Below are 20,201 nucleotides of genomic sequence, written 5' to 3' on the forward strand. Positions count from 1 at the left end.
GGCTATCTTCTGCACTAGATGATGTTGAGATCGATTCAAGAAACAAACCAATCTCATCTATGTGTTGAGCTCAGGAATGAATCCTAACATATAGTGACTTCATTGATGATAATCATTACAATATCCAAACTTAATCGAATAAACCGTCTTACAAAAGTGACATTCGAGAGTTGAAGAACCAATTAAACTCTACAGTGAAACTAAACGAATTATGAAGACTCTAATCCTTTACGACTCTTTCACAGGCAACATCGATATAGAAAGCACCTTAGAACGATTCACCTTCAGTGTACTTCTCGATACCTTCTACAACTGAGTGTTTGATAATATCAAGAGTGAACACTTGTCGTACTCAGTAAGTTGTGAAAAAAACAGTATGCATATGAAGGCTTGACAAGAATAAGGCAAATATGACTCTCTTGCATAATCAACATTTAAGTAAAAATATTTGAAAAGCAATAATAATGAAGTGAATAACAAACCACCACAAGATTCCTTCCATCTTGAATTAACCAGCTAACTAACATCTCAACCCAAAGTTCTATCCACTAAGGTTGAACCCTCAATCATAGTTCCCACCACCATAATTGACCATCCTCAACTATGATTCCCACCATCACAGTTGACCCGACTAACCAAAACATCAAGTTATAATCATGGTAGGTTTTTAGTGCCGCTTATGACCGTGAACACGACTGAATATTCAGTTTTAACTCTGCAGAGGTTGTACCTTATCCACAAGATGTTTCATCCCGTTTTACCGAGCATCCATCGGCCGACGGAGAACTCTTACACACTACCAAGATGTGGCTAGGAATCCACTACAAAGCCTTTACAATACACCCTCTCAACACATGTCTACCCGCTAAGGTTTCGCTGTCGTGTGATTCCACCTCAACAACGGAAGTCCCCTCTTACGCCTTTCGGATCCCAAGACATCATCCATTCACCGCTCTTCTGCTTGGTCTACACTATACTGAGAGTAAGCAATTACTTAGCTAGGCCCGTCCCATACCAGACTTGTGGTTGTACTGTAAACACAGAAAGGTCACCCCACAAACCTGTCCTTATATTTGAGAAAGACTACCACTTTCCTAACCATAGATCTCATCATATCACCTGCTCAAATTCCAATACTATGTTGCTATAAAAATTATTCCATCATATTTTATCATTGTTGCATAGGACCATTATCAAGTTTATGGAACAATTATCATGATTACCATCCCAAAGCAAGCTAAGCATCATCTACCCATCCATAACCCAAAACCATATTATGGAGACAATGATGATAAGGGGAAAATGAAGGTACTTAATGTCGACTAGAGGGGGTGAATAGTCGTTTCTGAAAATTAAAACTTTGCAGCGGATCAGACAGTGTCCGAAAACTCGGGCTCAATCCGAATACTCCGAGTTTCGGGGTATACGAGTTCACCCGGATTGTCCGGACTATACAGAAACTTGAAATAAAAGTAAATCTAAGCAAGTCTAATTTGGTCTACGAGTTAGCACATGCTCTATAAGATGTATATGCTCCTTTTCAACAATAACCTGCACACAAATACTCACAAGCAACAATATTGGGGCAAATCCCCAAATATCAATTTGAACGAGTAAAGTGCAAGAAAGTAAATAGAGACAAGATTTGTTCCCGAAGTTCGGCCACCTCACAAAGAAGTGCCTACGTCTCCGTTGAGGAGCTCATAAAGAGCCGGGTCTTTTTGAACCCTATCCTCACCCAAGCGACCACAAAGATCGAGCTAGGGTTCTTACTCAAATCACAGGTAATACAAACTTTCCATGGCAGTCCACAAAGATTGGGTGCTCTACGGATGACTTCTTGCCATCTAGAAGCACGAAGCTTCAAGTGTAAAGAATGCAAATCATAGCTTGGCAAGAACTCAAATGCTCAAAGATTTGCTTTTTACTCTCTTGCTCTAGATTTCACTCCCCAAACCCTAACTCTCAAATCTTGCAAAGATCAATGCACTATAGGGCTTTGAGAGGAATATTGAATGCTCTTAAGAATGTTTGTTCGCGGGTAGCTCAGCAACATTGAATGGAGGGGGTGAAGAGGTATTTATACCTTTTCCCCAAAAACTAGCCGTTACAGTGCTTTTCAAACAGACCCAGAGTATACGGGTTCACCCGAAGACTCCGGGTAGCAAAGAAACACACACACTTACCCTGTCAGAAACTAGCCATTACACTTCCCCGGAGTATCTGGGTTCACCCAGAGACTCCGGGTAACACTTGAGAAACGACCAAGAAATCAGTCCGGAGGATGCCCGGAGGGTCCGGAAGCATTGGGGCTCAGAGACTCTGGACCAACTCAAAGACTCTGGCTTAAGCACCCTCGGCAGACAGAGACTCTTTCTCAAAGTCTCACTCGGAGACTTCGGGATACTGACAGCATCCGGAGTATCCGGGCTAACCCAGAAACTCCAGGCTCAGGCTTTGAAGCAAGACAAAGACTCTCTCTTGGAGTCTCACTCGGAGACTCCGGGACACTAATAAAGTTCGGAGTATCTGGGCTAACCCGGAGACTCTGGGCTCAAACTCAAGTTCAAAAGTAAAATAAATTAAACCCTATGAGTTTCTTCATGCCGCTTCTCTTTTCTTTTTGAGAGACGTCAACTTCTTTTAATCTTTTCAATGGAACTAAAACCTGTTCATAAACTCGATAAACTCATTAGTACCTTAATAGTTTGTCATCAATTAGCCAAAACCCACAAAGGGGCTTATATGCACTTTCAATATCCCCTTTTTGGTGATTGATGACAACACGATTAAAGCTTACAAAAGATAATTGAATTTAAAGATTTTGAATTTTAAGATATACGGTGAGCTCCCCCTAAATATGTGCATTGACTTAAAATATGAATTTGAGATCAAATGCGTATATTTAAAGAGATTTTGCAAGAGCTCCCCCTATATCTTAGAATCCGTGGGGTGCAAAGGTGAGTAAACATGAATGTCCGTGATGCATATGACAAGAAATATCACAAAACCTAAGAAAGAGAGAAATAAACATTACATCAAGCAACTCATGTCATCACACTAGCACAAATATAGTCTTACAAATTTTAAAAGGTTCAACTACAAGCACACCACACATAATTCAACACAATTATTACAAATGTCTTAAATGTCCAACGGAAGTGATAAAGAGTTTAATAAAGAAGCGAGACAAGACACAAGGATTTCTCTCCCCCTTTGGCATCAAGCACCAAAAAGGAAAGAAAAGCAAGATGAAGATCTAGTCGCTATCCACTTCAAAGTCGTCGTCTCCATCATCATCGAATCCATTTTCATCATCATTGTTGTTGTCCGAAGAGCTCGCTTCGGCTTCTCTGATCTCCTCTTCCTCTTCGGTCTCCTCATCTTCAACATCCTAGGCATGTGAAGTACCCTCAGCAGCTGTCTGGGCCTCATCATACTAAGCCCATGGATTTTCAAATTCCGGCTCACTAGCTTCTTCTTCGGTTACAATTGGAGAGCAAGAATGCCTATTTATCATGATGATATGGTTCTTTGTCCTCATAGCGAGCATCTATTTCCACTAGTACTTGTGAGACTAACATTTTGAAGGCAATAGAAATCTATGAGAGACAAAGCATAGGTGGAGAAGCTACAACAAAAATCAACAAAAAAGCTTCATCTAGGAGAAGATCAAGGACAAGTCAAGCTTGCTATATTTGTCACCAACACGGACATTATAGCATGGATTGTCCTCAACTTGAAAGTGAGGCATCCACTTCTCCAAGGTGCTCATCCCCTCACATCGATTCTCCATTGTGCCTTATGGTAAAAGGTAAAAGGAAATCGGTAAGTGAGATTAATAATGCTAAAGCTAGTTCTAGTGCTAGTGATAGTGATGAGCTCGGATTTGATCTTTTGAGGAAAAAGAATATGTCTAAAATGATCAAGCTCATGACCACCATGGAAGACTTAGAAGAAAGCCTCGAGAGACAAGAGGAATTCCTCATTGAGAAAATTGAGGAACTTAAGGCCTTAAATGTGAATATGAAAAACTTGAAGAATTCCATAATTCTTTGTCTAATCTTTATGGGGATCTTAAAGTTAAGCATATTTCTTTGATTGATAAATTAGATGCTATGCCTCTAGTTCTAGCAATTCATTTAATGTCAATTCTATATCCAATGATGAATTGCCTACTAATCTTTGTTGCTCTAAAGCTAATATTTTTCCTAGTGTTGCTTGTAATATTAATAGTAAAGGGAAAAGTGAGAAGCACAAAGATTATGGACTTGATGCAAAATCCAATAAGAAGAACAAGTCCAATAATGTCAAGATCAAGGGGCAAAATCAAAAGAAGATCAAGGCTCTCATCACTTGCATCAAGTGCAATAAAGAGGCCACCATATGAGAGATTGCTCTTTGAAGAAAGTAGAAAATAAGATGAGCCAAGATAAGAAAATGGCTTATGTCAAGTGCTCAAGCATGAGACACTATGCTTCTATGTGTTCCAATAAGGTTGATGATAAGACCACACTTCTAAAGAAGAAAACAAGAAGAAGCAAGAAGAAGTGTTATGGATGCAATGAGAAGAGACATGAAATTGCATCATGCCCCTACATGAAGAATGAATGTCTTATGTCATCAAGGAAGAGGCTCACCGGCAAGAAAGAAGCAAGATGAGAAGGCATCTTGCAAGTACAAGCACCGTATTTGCTACACTTACCGGGCTAAGGGACATATTGGTAAGAATTGTCTCATTGGTAACATTCCTAAGCCTAACTCATTCAATAATGATCAATATTTGCCTAGGAATGTTAAGAGTGGTACTTGTGTTGCTAAGGTGATTAGTTCACCTCATGATAATGTAAAGGCCATTTGGGTGGCTAAGTCTCTCATGACTAACTTTAAAGGACCCAACATGGTTTGGGTACCACAAAGTGCTTAATTTGCTAAATAGGTACTTGTAGATGCATTGGAGACTTGACTTACTTGAAAAGAACTATATTGAGTATCTCATCTCAAGACTCTTTCAAATTAGGCTTTCTCATGATATTTGGAAAGAAGTGCCAAGAGTGTAGATTATTGCTTTATTTCAATCTTCAATGACATCTCGGTAACAAGTATCTAACTTGAGCTATCTAGCCAGTTAGCTTAGCATAGGTGCAAATGTTCACAATTTTTTCATGATTGTGAATACTTGAAATTGGCTAGGTAGTTGTTACTTAAATCTTTATATTGTTATAAGATGATGCGTTTAATGGCTCTCTTGTAGAGCAAAGTCTTATGAGTGATGCAGGAAATAAATGCTTAGTTATGGTTATCTAGAAAGATCAAGAGCTCATCAAGTGTCCAAAAAACCATTTCATCAATGATGTTCAAAGAGACATTTGAAAGATGGATGGTAATTGTTAAAATCTCTAGTTACAATTTCTTGCGAATTTTACCTTTTTGTGTCTTTGTGAGCTATATAAGGTAAAAGAAATACTAGAGGATTTGGACTTGATGATGGTTATGAAAGATGAACTTAATCTACATGGTCTCATGGTTGTAAGTTCATTTTTGGCACAAGTATTTCTTTTGTAAATTCCTTTTGTTGAGGGAAGTAGGGTACCAAGAACTCATGCTTCATTCCTTCTTCATCAAGAAATTCTTCAACTTTAGTGTTCTTGAATTCGCTTCCATTGTCGCTTCTCATTCTCTTGATCTTCACATCGAATTCATTTTGAGCTCTTCTCACGAATTTCATGAGTATGGCTTGTGTTTCACTTTTGTCATGCAAAAAGAATACCCAAGTGAAATGAGAATAATCATTAACAATAACTGAGCCATATTTGTTACCGCCAATGCTTATGTAGTTGATTGGTCCAAATAGATCTATGTGAAGAAATTCCAATGGCCTTGTGGTCGTTATCACATTTTTGGTGGGGTGAGGAGTTCCAATTTGCTTTTCCGCTTGACAAGCACTACAAATCATATCTTTCTCAAAATAAACATTTGTTAGTCCTACGAGGTGCTCTCCCTTTAGGAGTTTAGACAAATTTCTTATGCCAACATAGGCTAGTCAGCGATGCAGTAGCCAACCCATGCTAGACTTAGTAATCAAACAAGTTTTAGGCCTCACTTCATCCGTTGAAAAATCAACAAGATAAAGTTTACCCTTCAACCTACCTGTGAAAGCTATTGAGGCGTCTTCCCTTCTAGAGGCGGTCACATCCTTATTAGTAAAAAGACAATTGTAACCCATCTCACATAATTGTGACATGGATAACAAATTGTATCTAAGAGATTTAACTAACAAAACATTAGAGATAGATAGCAATTTTACCTAGACATATTACCTCTCATTTTCCATCATTACCAAAAATGATGCTTTCATGTGGTCCTCCATCTTCTTCAAATAATGAAAATATACTCTTCTCTCCGGTCATATGATTTGTACATCCACTATTGATCATCCAACTTGATCCACCAGAGGAGTAAGTCTACAAAACAAGTTTAAGCCTTTGTTTTAGGTACCCAAATTCGTTTGAGTCCTTTCATGTTAGTCACAAGTATTTTTGGTACCCACACACTCCTTTTCATAACTCTATCTTTTGTACAGGCACCAACATATAGAGCAACCACTTTACTACGGTGGTTCCTCTTGAGCATATAAAAGCATATAAAGTAGATTGTGGCACATGAGTCTTTTGTTGCTTCGCTTGAGAGGTGTGATCGACTCGTTTTCCTCCCTTGATGAATTTGAGGCACTCCTTGCCATTGATCACAACACACTCATTTATCTTACTTGTATGCGTGTCAAATCCGAGGCCTCTCTTTTGCTTGTTGTCTTTGGCCTCAATGGTCTTGTATAGTGCATCCTTTGATTTATAAGTTTTGATGCACCCATACTTGACAAAAGCATTTAGCCTCTTATTTTCTTTTTGTAATGCTTGCAAAGATTCAACAGTAGTAGCACAAGTATTTACATCAATGTTATAGCAACGAGAACAACCATTGCTTGTGGAAGCACTAGAGAGCAAAATTGCATCATTAGAGAGGGATGAGCTATTCTTGAGGATATTAATTTGCACTTCAAGAGTTTTATGACTTTCATCCAAACTCGACAATTTCTCTTGAAGCGTAGAATTGCTATTCTCAAGACTAGCAGTTGAGCTATTGGCCAAATTTAAATCTTTGGTTAATTTCTTAACTTTCTCCTTCAATTTAGCAAGAAGCTCCTCGAGTTTAAGGTTTCTCCCCTTTTCAAGGATAAACAAGTCTTCTTGCTTCTCGAGGATCTCCTCTTGACCTCTATTCTTTCCATAAGTTCTTTTAATTTAGACATGGCATTCTTGCTAAGACCTTTAAACATGCTTTCATTACAACTATCCTATCACTATCACTAACTAGAAGCTTAGGATGTGATTTTACCTTCCGCCCTTTTGCCATAAGACATTTGGGGGCGTCGTCGTCGCTCATGTCGCCAAAGAGTGATTTTGTTAGTGTAGAGGCGCGAATGGCGATAGTAGCGACTCCTTCATCATCAGAGTCGGAGTTTGAATCCCACTCCTCACCAATATGAGCTTAACCCGAATACTTCTTCTTGTATGTCTTATTCTTGTCTTTCTTGAATGGCTTGTTCTTCTTTTCATCTTTGTCTTTGCTCTTCTTTTTGTTAGGACAATCGGCTATGAAATGGCCAACTTTGCCACACTCATAGCATGCCCTCTTGGATGTTCTTCTTTTGAGCATGTCTCTTTTATACTTACTATAGCCTCCTTTCCTCATGAACTTCTTGAATTTCCTCACAAAAAAGGCTATCTCTTCATTATCGGAGCTTTCATCTTCACTCAAGCTAGATTCTTCAATTTGTTTGCTCTTGCTTGCATTGAAGGCAACTTTCTTGTTCTTGGAGGTGGAACTTTGCTTGGCTAGATTCTTCACTTCATTTGCTTCCTCCTCCATGAGCTCATGAGCAAGTATTCTCCCAAGGACATCACTTGGGGCAAGCCTCTTGTAGTCTCTTCTTTCCTGGAAGAGAGTGACCAAGGTTGGGTTTCTTAGTGCGAAGGCTCCAAGCAACCTCCTCACCACCTTGTGATCATCAAGTTCTTCACTTCCAAGCCCTCTAATCTTATTAACTAACACCATCATCTGGTCATACATGGCTTGGGGGGTCTCATCATCCTCCATCACGAATCTCCTCAACTTTCCTTCAAGCAATTCTATCTTAGATTCCCTCATTTAGTAGTACCTTCATGGGAGACTTGAAGTGTATCTCAAATTGCTTTGGCCTCCTCAAGGCCATCCACCTTGTTGAACTCCTCGGGGCTTAAAGCACTAAGTAGAACGCTTGTTGCTTGAGCATTTATATGGATTGCTTGCTCTTGTTCGGGTGTGAGTTCAATGTCTTCAGCCGGAAAGTCAAGACCTACACACACGATCTTCCAAATGCTCGGATGGAGTGATATTAAATGCATCTTCATCTTGTACCTCCAAGCGGCGTAATGAGTACCATCAAAAAATGGTGCACGCCCGGAAGACATGGAGATGAAGTTGTCAGACGAAGAATTTAATTTGCTATAATCAAAATTAATTTCAACTCCCTTTCTATCTTTGGATCCACAGTTGTTGAAGCATCTCCCGTATCCATTTGCCTCTTGAGCCACCACCCGAAGTTTCACCTTTAAGACATCTCGGGCTTTTCTCTCCAGATGTCGACATCTTTAAATCCTCCAAGCGGTTAAGCCTTGTAGGAGGTTAGGCTCTGATACCAATTGAAAGTACTTGATGTCGACTAGAGGGGGTGAATAGTCGTTTCTGAAAATTAAAACTTTACAGCGGATCAGACAGTGTCCGGAAACTCCGGCTCAATTCAGATACTCCGGGTTTCGTAGTATCCGAGTTCACCTGGATTGTTCGAACTATACAGGAAATCGAAATAAAAGTAAATCTAAGAAAGTCTAATTTGGTCTACGAGTTACCACAAGCTCTATAAGATGTATATGCTCCTTTTCAACAACAACCTGCACTCAAATACTCATAAGCAACAATATTGGGGCAAATCCCTAGATATCAATTTGAACGAGTAAAGTGCAAGAAAGTAAATGGAGACAAGATTTATTCCCGAAGTTCGGCCACCTCACAAAGAAGTGCCTACATCTCCGTTGATGAGCTCACAAAGAGCCGGGTCTTTTTTAACCCTATCCTCACCCAAGCGACTACAAAAATCGAGCTAGGGTTTTTACTTAAATAATAGGTAATACAAACTTCCCGTGGCACTTCACAAAGATTGGGTGCTCTACAGGTGACTTCTTGCCGTCTAGAAGTACGAAGCTTCAAGAGTAAAGAATGCAAATCACAGCTTTACAAGAACTCAAATGCTTAAAGATTTGCTTTTTGCTCTCTTGCTCTAGATTTCACTCCCCAAACCCTAACTCTCAAATCTTGCAAAGGTCAAGGCACTAGAGGGGTTTGGGAGTAAGAAGGTTTATTCGCAGGTAGCTCAACAGCATTGAATGGAGGGGGTGAAGAGGTATTTATACCCTTCCCCAAAAAACTAGCCGTTACAGTGCTTTTCAGACAGACTCGGAGTCTCCGGAAACCCGGAGACTCCGGGTAGCACAGAAACACACGCACCTACCCTGTTAGAAACTAGCCGTTACAGTGACCCAGAGTATCCGAGTTTACCGGAGACTCCGGGTAACACTTGAGAAACGACCAAGAAATCAGTCCGGAGGATGCCCGAAGGGTCCGGAAGCATCAGGACTCGGAGACTCCGGATCAACTCGGAGTCTCCGGCTTAAGCACCCTCGACAGATAGAGACTCTTTCTCGGAGTCTCACTCGGAGACTCCGAGATACTGACAGCATCCGGAGTATCCGGGCTAACCTGAAAACTCCGGGCTCAGGCTTTGAAGCAAGACAAAGACTCTCTCTCGGAGTCTCACTCAGCGACTCCGGGACACTAACAAAGTCCGGAGTATCCGGGCTAACCCGGAGACTTCGGGCTCAGACTTTAAGTCAGACAAAAACCTTCTCTCTCGGAGTCTTACTTGGAGACTCCGGAAGACTAACATAATCCGAAGTATCTTGGCTAACCCGGAGACTCTGGACAACTCTGCCCTTTTTTTCGGTGTCCGTGAGTGATTGTGTCTATCAATTTTTGGATCTAAAAAGATACTTTGAGCACCGAGACATTAACAAGACTATCAAAATACATCCCTCTTAATAGTACGGTATTACTAAACTGAAGTTCAAAAGTAAAATAAATTAAACCCTATGAATTTCTTCATGCCGCTTCTTTTTTCTTTTTGAGGGACGTCAACTTCTTTTAACCTTTTCAATGGGACTAAAATCTGTTCATAAACTCAATAAACTCATTAGTCCCTTAATCATTTATCATCAATTAGTCAAAACCCACAAAGGGGCCTAGATGCACTTTCAAAAAACTAGGGTAAAATCTTACTCTTGGGATTCCCAATAAACTTTTAGCATGCATGTTTATAAAATAAAATATTTATAAAACTGGAATAAAAATGATCAAGAATACAACTTACCTTCACTAAACTCAGTTGGATCTTCAAAATCCTGATCCTGCAGACCTTCTAGCTCCTCCTGAACATTGGTATCTACTCGCAACATACATAGAAAAACAACAACACATAAACACCAAGATCCAAAAAGAACTAAACATCATCCAACAAACTTCATCACTCATAAGATTACACTAGTCTGGACAATTTAGCGAAAGAACTTGTCAGAACGGAGCTACGGTTGATAAGTTATGATTTTCTAAAGATTAAAATAGAACTAAAGGTTATATAGAGATGAAATTATGTTGCTAGGAGTTTTCTAGAATTCTTCCAAAGTCATCTATGATTTTCTAGTATTTTTCTAGATTTTTAGCATTTATTTGTATTATAAAACTATTTAAAACTATTAAACAAAATTAAATATACCTATCAAACATTATTAAACATCAACAGAAATTAATTTACTTATTATTATTTTTAAAATTATTTTTTCCTGAAAAACTATTTATTTACGATGATAGCAGACCTATTACTAACTCATCATGATAGGGATAAGCACATTTGGCAGCGTGGTGCCCGCCTGGTGGGGTACCCTTCACTTTTACACCGACATGCAAAGTTATTCTTTAGGATCCCATCACCAAACTTTAACAAAAAAAGCGTAGATTTGATGGAGTTAAGCAGGTATCTTAATATTTGCTTGTCTTTTAGACCAAAGAAACTTAAATATAGACATGTGATTCATGAAGTAAATAATTATACCTAACTTGGGTTACACCTACATTATTTTAAAATTACATGAAAAAGCAGCTATGAATAAGCATAAACTAACTATAAATATGACAAAAAAAAAAACAACCCAATTTTTCTACAACGATGCGTTGGGCAGCTAAAACAACCCAAATTTTCTTAACTCATTCTTGGTCACATAAACATGGAAAAAATGTCCTTCCAAAAAATATATGGAAAGAGTGGTGAAAAAAAGAGAGAGTGAATTATTGCAAATCTGTGGGAAACAAAAACCTTGCTTCAGCTTACGCCTTGTTCTGGCCAACAACCGTGGAGTAACGACCACGCCCACCTTTTTGCGTCAAGCTGCTCAACTATGCAAGCAGGAGTCTCTCGCTGCATCGCGTCACACAAAGGTGGCCATGCAGCGATGGTGTGGTCAGAGCCGCAATAAGTGCGGAAATGAGGAATGGAGAGAGAAAGTAAAGTGGACCGGTCCGGAGGAGCGGCGGCAGCAGAATAGCAGTCGTCAGTCAGGCAGCAGCAGCTGCAGCTGCAGGTGGCCATGGCCGATCAGAGAGAGAAAGGCCGCTGCTTGTGCTTCGGCCCAATGCTCTGGTCTCGTTTCCGTTGAGGGTGCGTTTTGGAGGGCAAGCGTATATGGGATATGGCGGTGTCTGTTTTCTAAAATATGTTTATTTAAGTTGATTTAGTTGGGTGGGTACTATGAGTTAGTTTTTTTTTAAGTTGGAGAGATGATGTGAATAGAATAAGTGTAATTAATTAAATTATATATTTTAATTTTAAATAATAATAGTTAATCATATACTAATTAAACGTACTAACACTTATCAAGGCTAATTTTATTGTAGTAATTTTTAATTAACAATAAAATATGTTAATTATCACTCATCATACTCTAATCGACACTATTTATTATTCCATCCAACATATTTGAAGAATATTTAAAAAATCGAATGGTCACATCCAACTGCCCTCTAAGAAAACGCTTCAAAAATATGGATAGTCACCCCCATCCAACTACATTCCTAGGCCTGATAATGGGGTGGGTTGGGGCCATATGTAGCAAGAACGTACTCCATCCAAAATCTGAATTGGGAAACCCGATCCACCCGCAAAACTTTTAACAGGTGAAAAATTGTCCCTGACCCAAACCCGGCGAGGACCCGAAACCTGACAGGGACCCCGCGGGTGGGCGTGGGAGGCGGTTCAGTGGCACTACGGACGAGCTCAGGCGGTGACTTAATGGTGCAGCGGGCAGCCGAGCGGCGGGAGCGAAGGCGGGCACGGGCAGGCGCAGAGGGCGGTGACACGACGGCGCTGTGAGAGCGGATGGCATAGGCGGGCAGGCGGGAGCAAAGGGTGGTGGCGCTTGGGCGATAGCAGAAGCAGAGGGTGGCGGTGGGTGAGCGAGAGCAACGGGCGGCAGCACAACAATGCTGTGGGAGCAGAGGGCGGTGGCGGGAGGGCGGGAGCACGAGGGCGACACCGATAGATGAGGGCAACAGCAAGTGGGTAGGAGCAGCGGGCGGTGCAGTGGCAACGCGATGGGAGCGAAGGGCGACGACAGGAGCAACGGGCAGTGGCGGACAAGCGAGAGCAGCCGGCGTCGGGGCAGATGGAGCTAGGTTGGGTAGGGCAGCTGGCCCTGCTCGGCCGACTTGGGCAGCTAGGAAAATGACTGAGCTGTTGTTATCAGGTACCCGCCTACATCTGCAGGCGAAAAGATGCTCACATGCCTGACCTAAACAGTAATCAGATCTCAACCAGCAATCCCGCAAGGCTAATTTAGAATTTGCCCCGCCCTCACCGGATCTTAAGACCCAGAGGACCTAACCCACCCGATCCGTTATCTGCCTTATACTTTCCACCAACTAAACACGCACTTAGGATGTGTTTGGTTCACGATACCAGGGGTGGATGGGATCGCCCCGTCTAACTTTTTTGCTTGCCGAGCGTTTGGTTTCATGGATCAGGCGGACATGGTCATCCGAATATTGGTTGATATCCTGGATGAGCCGATCCGGAAAAAAGACCCGGATGATTCCGTCCGGTTCCTGCTCGCTAGCAAGAGAGGCATGTATGTGTGTTCACATTTTTTATTTAACTCTGGATTTTATTTAGAAGTATAAAAGTGGTCAAAAATTCTAAATATTTTCATGCGCAAACTAGAGCTCACTAGCAACCCGTTTTAATTGGTTTGATCCAAAAAGCATGAGTCAATATTTAATTAAAATTCTTCAAAAAACCTACTTTTATAACTTCTAACAATTTTTAATACCTCAAATAAATTCCCAAAAATCTGAAAAAATTCAATAATATTCTTCTTATGTGATGTATTAATTTATAAAAATATTTCCAACCCTAGGTTATTTGGTAAAAAAGTAAGTTTCATTGTAATACTTCATTTATATGCATTTTTATGATTTCATATGATATTCTCTTTTTAATTCAATTTAAATTAAACAAATTCAAACATGCAAAAATTCATTCAAATGCTTATGGAATTCATATAAATATAAATAGATCATAATATTCACTCTAATCCCACTAACCAAACAGAAAACTGACTTATCCTATCCACTCTAATCCCACCAACCAAATAAAAAACTAGTTCATCCCATACATCTAACCAAACAGAAAACTGGTTCATCCCATCTGAAAAACAGGATGATCCTATCCCATCCAATCTTACTCTCCAACAACCAAACGCTACCTTAGTTCCCTGTCTCTTGAATGCTCGTCTCGCTTCCGCACTCCTGCTGGCTCCCCGGCCGCTCGGTGCACTGCAGCCTGCAGGTCTCTGCAGCATGCAGGTGGTGTGCGTTTCACGCACTCACGGTAGCCTCTGCCAGCGCCCAGCAGCTGCGATCTTGCACTCCGATGCGTGTATGCTCGCTGCAGCGGCACGGCACGCATCTTTACTTGCGTGCTCGGTCGCCCACGAGATGCAGAGCGAGCAGCCTAGCAGGCCAGGGCATCAATAGCTGCATGCATGCATCTGCGTCCGTGCCCGCCGATCGATCGCAGGCCGGATTCGATGCCGGACGGCCGGTGGATTGTGAACCACTGTGGCACTGCTCGTCTGTGTTGCCAAGGAGGGATCGCTGTGGCCGTCTGCCCAATCACGATCGATGAACAATCAATGCACTAGCACGTCTATGGAGCTTAAGAACAGGTGGGGGGGGGGGGCTATGTACGTCCGAGATGACCTGGTGATGTATTTCTAGGAAATTATTGTTGATTTCGTCAGGTGTAACATATCTAGCGGTTAATCGTCTCTCTGCATCCATCGCTTCGCGTTTCTCTTTTTAGCCGTCATTTTTTGTCCATGAGAGCTGTATACAGGTATTAGATCCACTCAATTGACACTTCGAATGGAGATAAATAAAATGAACTGATTTCTTCCAAGGCATATAAAGAGTCAAACACATGACTAGCTAAGCTGAGCCTAAGTAGGATTCCTGTGTCTGCATCTGAAATTTGAGTCCCTTGCATCATGTGAAATCTGAAAGCGGGAGACGACGAAACGAGAGCGAGAGCAGCAGTGCAGGTGTACTCATTCCTACATGCATGGCCACTAGGGTCTAGGACTAGGAAATTAGTAGGCACCAGTATTACTGCCATGCGATGCCATGCTTTGCTTGTTTGTCCATAGCTCTGGGTCTACACTGCACTGCGCACTGCAGTCAGTCAGCTGCAGCGATCAGTACCTCGTTTTAACAACAAGGCATCACATGTGCAAGCCCAGTTCGTTTGATTTTGCTCATAACAAGACTCCCAGCTGGCACCGCTAGCTGGTTCAGGGTTCAGACTACTAGACTACGCTGCAGTTCTTACTATTGGCCTTCTGCTCCAACGGAGTAATGACCTAGAGTCACTGGAAAGCCTGCGATCATGTTCGAAACTTCTACATAAATCATGTTGTTTTAGAAGACGGCTGGGGCTCAGTGTGAGTTCCCAGCCCACCCGGGTTAGATCGGCACGGTTGCTCGATCGTTAGACCATCTCTAACCATGTTTTTATCATTTCGTTCTCTTCTTGATTTTCTTCTCCGTTCTTATTTTCTTTATTTTTTTTCATCTCCAACAGCTTTATTTCGAGAGGAATTGTGAAAGAAAATGAGAGAAAATCTCGCCATGAAGGGAATAACCCTGAGAATCCCGTCGTGAAGGGAAACCGTTAGAACGTTGAAGGGAACGAAAATCACTTCACGACGGGATTTTTGTCTCCGAAGGGAATCCGTCGGGCTCAGCCTTAGGGTACATTTGGTTGTCTGAATGCTCTCAGCCTGGCACATATGTCTCATTTAGACTGAGTTAAGTCAGACTTAGAAAATGTAGTAAGGTCTGTTTGGTTGGCTGTATATGCTCAGTCTGACTATAAAAAAATTGTGTTTGGTTACCCGTATGAGTATATGTTGCAATACAAATGAACTCACTTTTTTACCAAATAAACTAGGATTAAAAATATTTTTATAAATTAGTACATCACATGATAAGAATATTATCGATTTTTTTTATAATTTTTGAAGAATTTTAATTAAATATTAATTTAGGTTTTTTATCAAACTAATTAAAATGGGTCGCTAGTAAGCCCTAGTTCGCTCATGAAAATATTTAGAATATTTGGACCACTCTTATACATTAAATAAAATCGAGAGTTAAATAAAAAAATTCATATGTACAGTAAATTTACACCGTCCGAGCCGGCCCCGCGGATCCGGTCGAATCCCGCGTGCGCGCGGAGCCAGGCTATGGCGATACGGCTGCACGGGCGGATGCAGGCGTGAGTGAGCGGTCCAGGCAACCAAACATGCATCCCATACCTATGACTGCATGCGTCGGTGCTTACATGAGCGAAGCAGAGGAACCAAACACGCTCTAGAGGTTTCTCACGAACTGGCTTTGCACATGTGATGCCCGGCTGGTCCGGATCTGAGTCTCCTCACTCCTCCTCAGAGAACGAGTATGGCAAAAAAAAAAAAAAGCTCTCTGGCCAAAATTCGAAAAAAAAGATCACGTTGTTTTAGTTATTTCTCCAACGGATCGTTCGTTTGATTTTGCCTATCGTGATGAATTTTATCTTACCCAACTCAGCCAATGGCAACACATACACCGTAGATGGATTCCTCGCCAAGTTGATTAGACGAACGAGAGATTGTTGCCATGGTCCTAACCGTCTACGGAGATAATTCAAAACTACTTCAGGCTTCCATAATCTTCGACGGTTATGTTTTGTTTCAATACTTGGGGTCTTTTGTGAGGAAGAACAAGAATCCGACCTTATGTATTAACAAACAATATAGAAATGTCATTCTTATATTGACATTAAGCTCACTCTATGGCATTATTGAAAGTGACTAGAGGGGGTGAATAGGCTTTTCTAAACATTAAGACTAAAACAGCGGATTAAATTTGCCGGATACTCCGGTGAAGGTCGGATACTCCGGTCTGGTCCGGAGTATCCGGTGTAGTTCGGAGTCTCCGGTCTATACAGAAAATCTAGAACAACTACGAATTAAAGCAAGTAGCTAGAATCTATAGTTGAAGCTAGGTCTACTGGATATCACAGAGCTAAAATAACAATTAACACTAGCTAGATGAACACTAAAGCAATTTGTATGAAGAATCACAAATTTACACGATTAAGCAAATTGCACGAATAAGAACGCGAGAGATTATCCCAGAGTTCGGCCACCTCACAAACAAAGTGCCTACGTCTCCGTTGAGGAGCTCACAAAGAGCCGGGTCTTTTCCAACCCTATCCTCTTCTAGCGACCACAAAGATCAAGCTAGAATTTCTTACTCAATTCGAAGATGATTACAAACTTTCCGTGGCACTCCACAAAGTTTAGGTGCTCTACGGGCGATGCCTTGCCGTCTAGAAGCACGAAGCTTCAAGAGAAATGATCACAACGAATGCTCGAGGAAGAACTCAATGCTCAAGCGGCTTAAACCCTCTCCAAACACAAACTCACTAAATTTTGCAAACTTTGCACTAGAAGTGGTTGGAGGGTCTTTGAATGCTCTTAAAGTGCTCAAAGAGTCTAGAGTTCACCAGCAATAGTAAGCTTAAATGCCATAGGGTGTGGGAGAATTTATAGCCCTCTCTCAAAAACTAGCCATTACTATTCTGTCAGAACTGACCAGAGTATCCGGTGAACACCGGAGTATCCAGCCCCAAATCCAAAAACGGCGTCAGAACGGTCACAGAACGCGTCAGAACTAGCCGTTACAATTCTGTTAAGTTACCGAAGTCTCCGGTGAACACCGGAGTCTCCGGTCTTGATAGGGCTTTCAAAAAGACTAAGTCCAGAGACTAGCCGGACCCTCCGACCTCTCCAGGTACCGGAGTATTCGGTGAACACCGGAGACTTCGGTCTTTTTGTCAAAAAGATTAAAAGCTAACCGAGACACCCCTGCCGGAGTCTCTCTCGGAGACTCTGGTTAAAACTTATCCTCTTACCGGAGTATCCGGTGTACACTGGAGACTCCGATCTTTTTCAATTAAAATAAAGACTTAACCGAGACTCTCCGGTGGAGTCTCCCTCGGAGACTCCGGTCTAACAACCCATAAACTACCGGAGTATCCAATGAACACCGGAGACTCCGGTCTTTTTTCAATAAAAATAAACCGGAACCGAGACTCTCTGCCGGAGTCTACCCCGGAGACTCCGGACTAAACACTGAGTACCGGAGTATCCGGACTCAGTGAACTTTTGCAGAACTAACTCGGTGTCCGTGGGTGAGTGTGTCTCTCAACTAGTTGATTCTAAGGGATATTTTGAGCATTGAGACACTAACCAAGCAATCAAATGCAACCCTCTTAATAGAGCGGCTATCCTAGACTCAATTTCAAAAATAAAATAATTTAAATCCTATTGAGTACTCTTCGTTGATTCTTCTTTTGTTTCGACGGGCATCAAATGTCACATGTCTTCTCAACTAATACTTAAACCTGTTCATAACTTAGATAAACATATTAGTTCCTTAATCATTTTGTCATCAATAAGCCAAAACCCACTTAGGGGGTCTAGATGCACTTTCAATCTCCCCCTTTTGGTGATTGATGACAACACGATTAAAGCTTACAAAAAGATACATGAAATAGGATTTTGAATTCTAGAAGATATGGTGAGCTCCTCCTAAATGTGTGCATTGGTTTAAGCTAGAGTTATACACAAATGCACATATTCAAGATTTTAATTCACAAGAGCTCCCCCTATATCCTAGAATCTGTGGGATACAATCTTAAGTAGACAAAAATGCTTATGACAAAATATGGATCACACTTAACTTAAGAAAGTACGACAATCATCACACTATCATAAAAGTTTTACAAATTTAAATGAGCACAAAGTTCATCACAAATAATAGTCCAATTTTCCAACAACGATTGAGGATTAAACAAAGAACAAAGCTAGAAAACTAAGGAAACTAGGAAACTATGAAATGGATAACTCTCTCTCCCCCTTTGGCATCAAGCACCAAAAAGAGAGAGAACCTAATCGCTGCTGCCATCTTCATCATCATCTTCTTCATCATCACTTCCCTCAGAGTCGTTGCCAGGAGCGGCGTCGGAGGAGTCATCTTGCGCTTGATGTTGAGAGCTCTCTGCAGCTTCTTGGGCTTCATCATACCATGCCCAAGGGTTTTTGAACTCAACCGGTGCACTCTCTGCTTCATCCGAAGCGATGGGTGAACAAGGTGGCTGAAGGTTCATGGAGGTGTACATCTCTTTCTGACGCTTCTCCATGTTCTTTAAACGAACACCTTGCTCCTTGATTTGAGTAGCATTATGAGTGCACACTCTGAAAATTGCTTTGAGAGCACTTTTGATGAACGATGACCCTCGAGGAGGAGCACGTCTCGAGGCAAACTGTCTTGAGCTTGGAGGAGCACGAGGAGGTGATGGCGATGGAGAAGGAGCTTGGATGTTTAGGGGTCTCATTCGATAGGGTTCATGCTTTACTTCCTTCACAAAAGTCTTCCTGGACACTCTCTCAATGATAGACATAATGTAGGGAGCGTATCCACAGCTTTTGATGGGCGACTTGGATGTAAACACAATCTCTTCCCAAAGGAAGTACGCCACACTAAAGGGAGCATGGTCATTAGACATGGCGGTGAGGAGGTTTATGGAAATACTCTGCACAGTTGTTGCATCCCCACTCTTAGGTGCCAAGGTGAGTCGAAACAGGGAGTTTAAGCAACGATAGAATGGTCTCATCCCTGTAAGCTTTCCAAACTCGACTCGTCCATGATTTAGATACATGAACCCAATTTCTTCCAAAGTCAGCTGATTCTCATTATGGATTTGATCTTTGGATGTATCTCGAGTATCAAGATGGAAGTGATGAGCGAATCCTCTGAAGCTAATTCTGTACTTAACTCCTTCTGTCATCCAATGCATAACGGGATTCTCAGATCCCTCAAACCACACGGTAGCATAAAACTGTGCGATAACTTCCTCGCACCAATCATACCTGAAGGCCATTATATTTTTGACTTTCTTGCTCTCACAAGCGGCAATGACCTCATTGAACACGGGATCATCTTTCTGAGCTATATAGTTCCAGTCAATCCACTGCATAGGAGTAATCGGCTTCTTCTTGGCCAAGATCACCGTTTCATAGAAATCTGCCTGAAAATCATTCCAAAACCGATGATCTGCAACATTTTTCTCATAATCATATGGGTTGTTCAACCTCTCACTGACAACCCTGGATACATGCTTCATGTAGTTCATCGTTTGTTTTTGAGTGTCGAAGATGCTAGCAGTTCTCAGAGGTCTATGAAGCTTCAGTGGTCCAATAACTTCATCAGCTTGCTCTTCTTCCTCATTATCCTCGGACTCAGAAGTGTTTTCTGTAGCAATGCCTTTGCCTCTCTCTTCTCTAGAAGGCATTCCACCTCTTCCCCTTCCTGCTGTCACTTTAGCTAAGCCCTTT

This window comes from Phragmites australis, chromosome 8 (genome assembly GCF_958298935.1).
Source record: "Phragmites australis chromosome 8, lpPhrAust1.1, whole genome shotgun sequence".
Classification (NCBI taxonomy): domain Eukaryota; kingdom Viridiplantae; phylum Streptophyta; class Magnoliopsida; order Poales; family Poaceae; genus Phragmites; species Phragmites australis.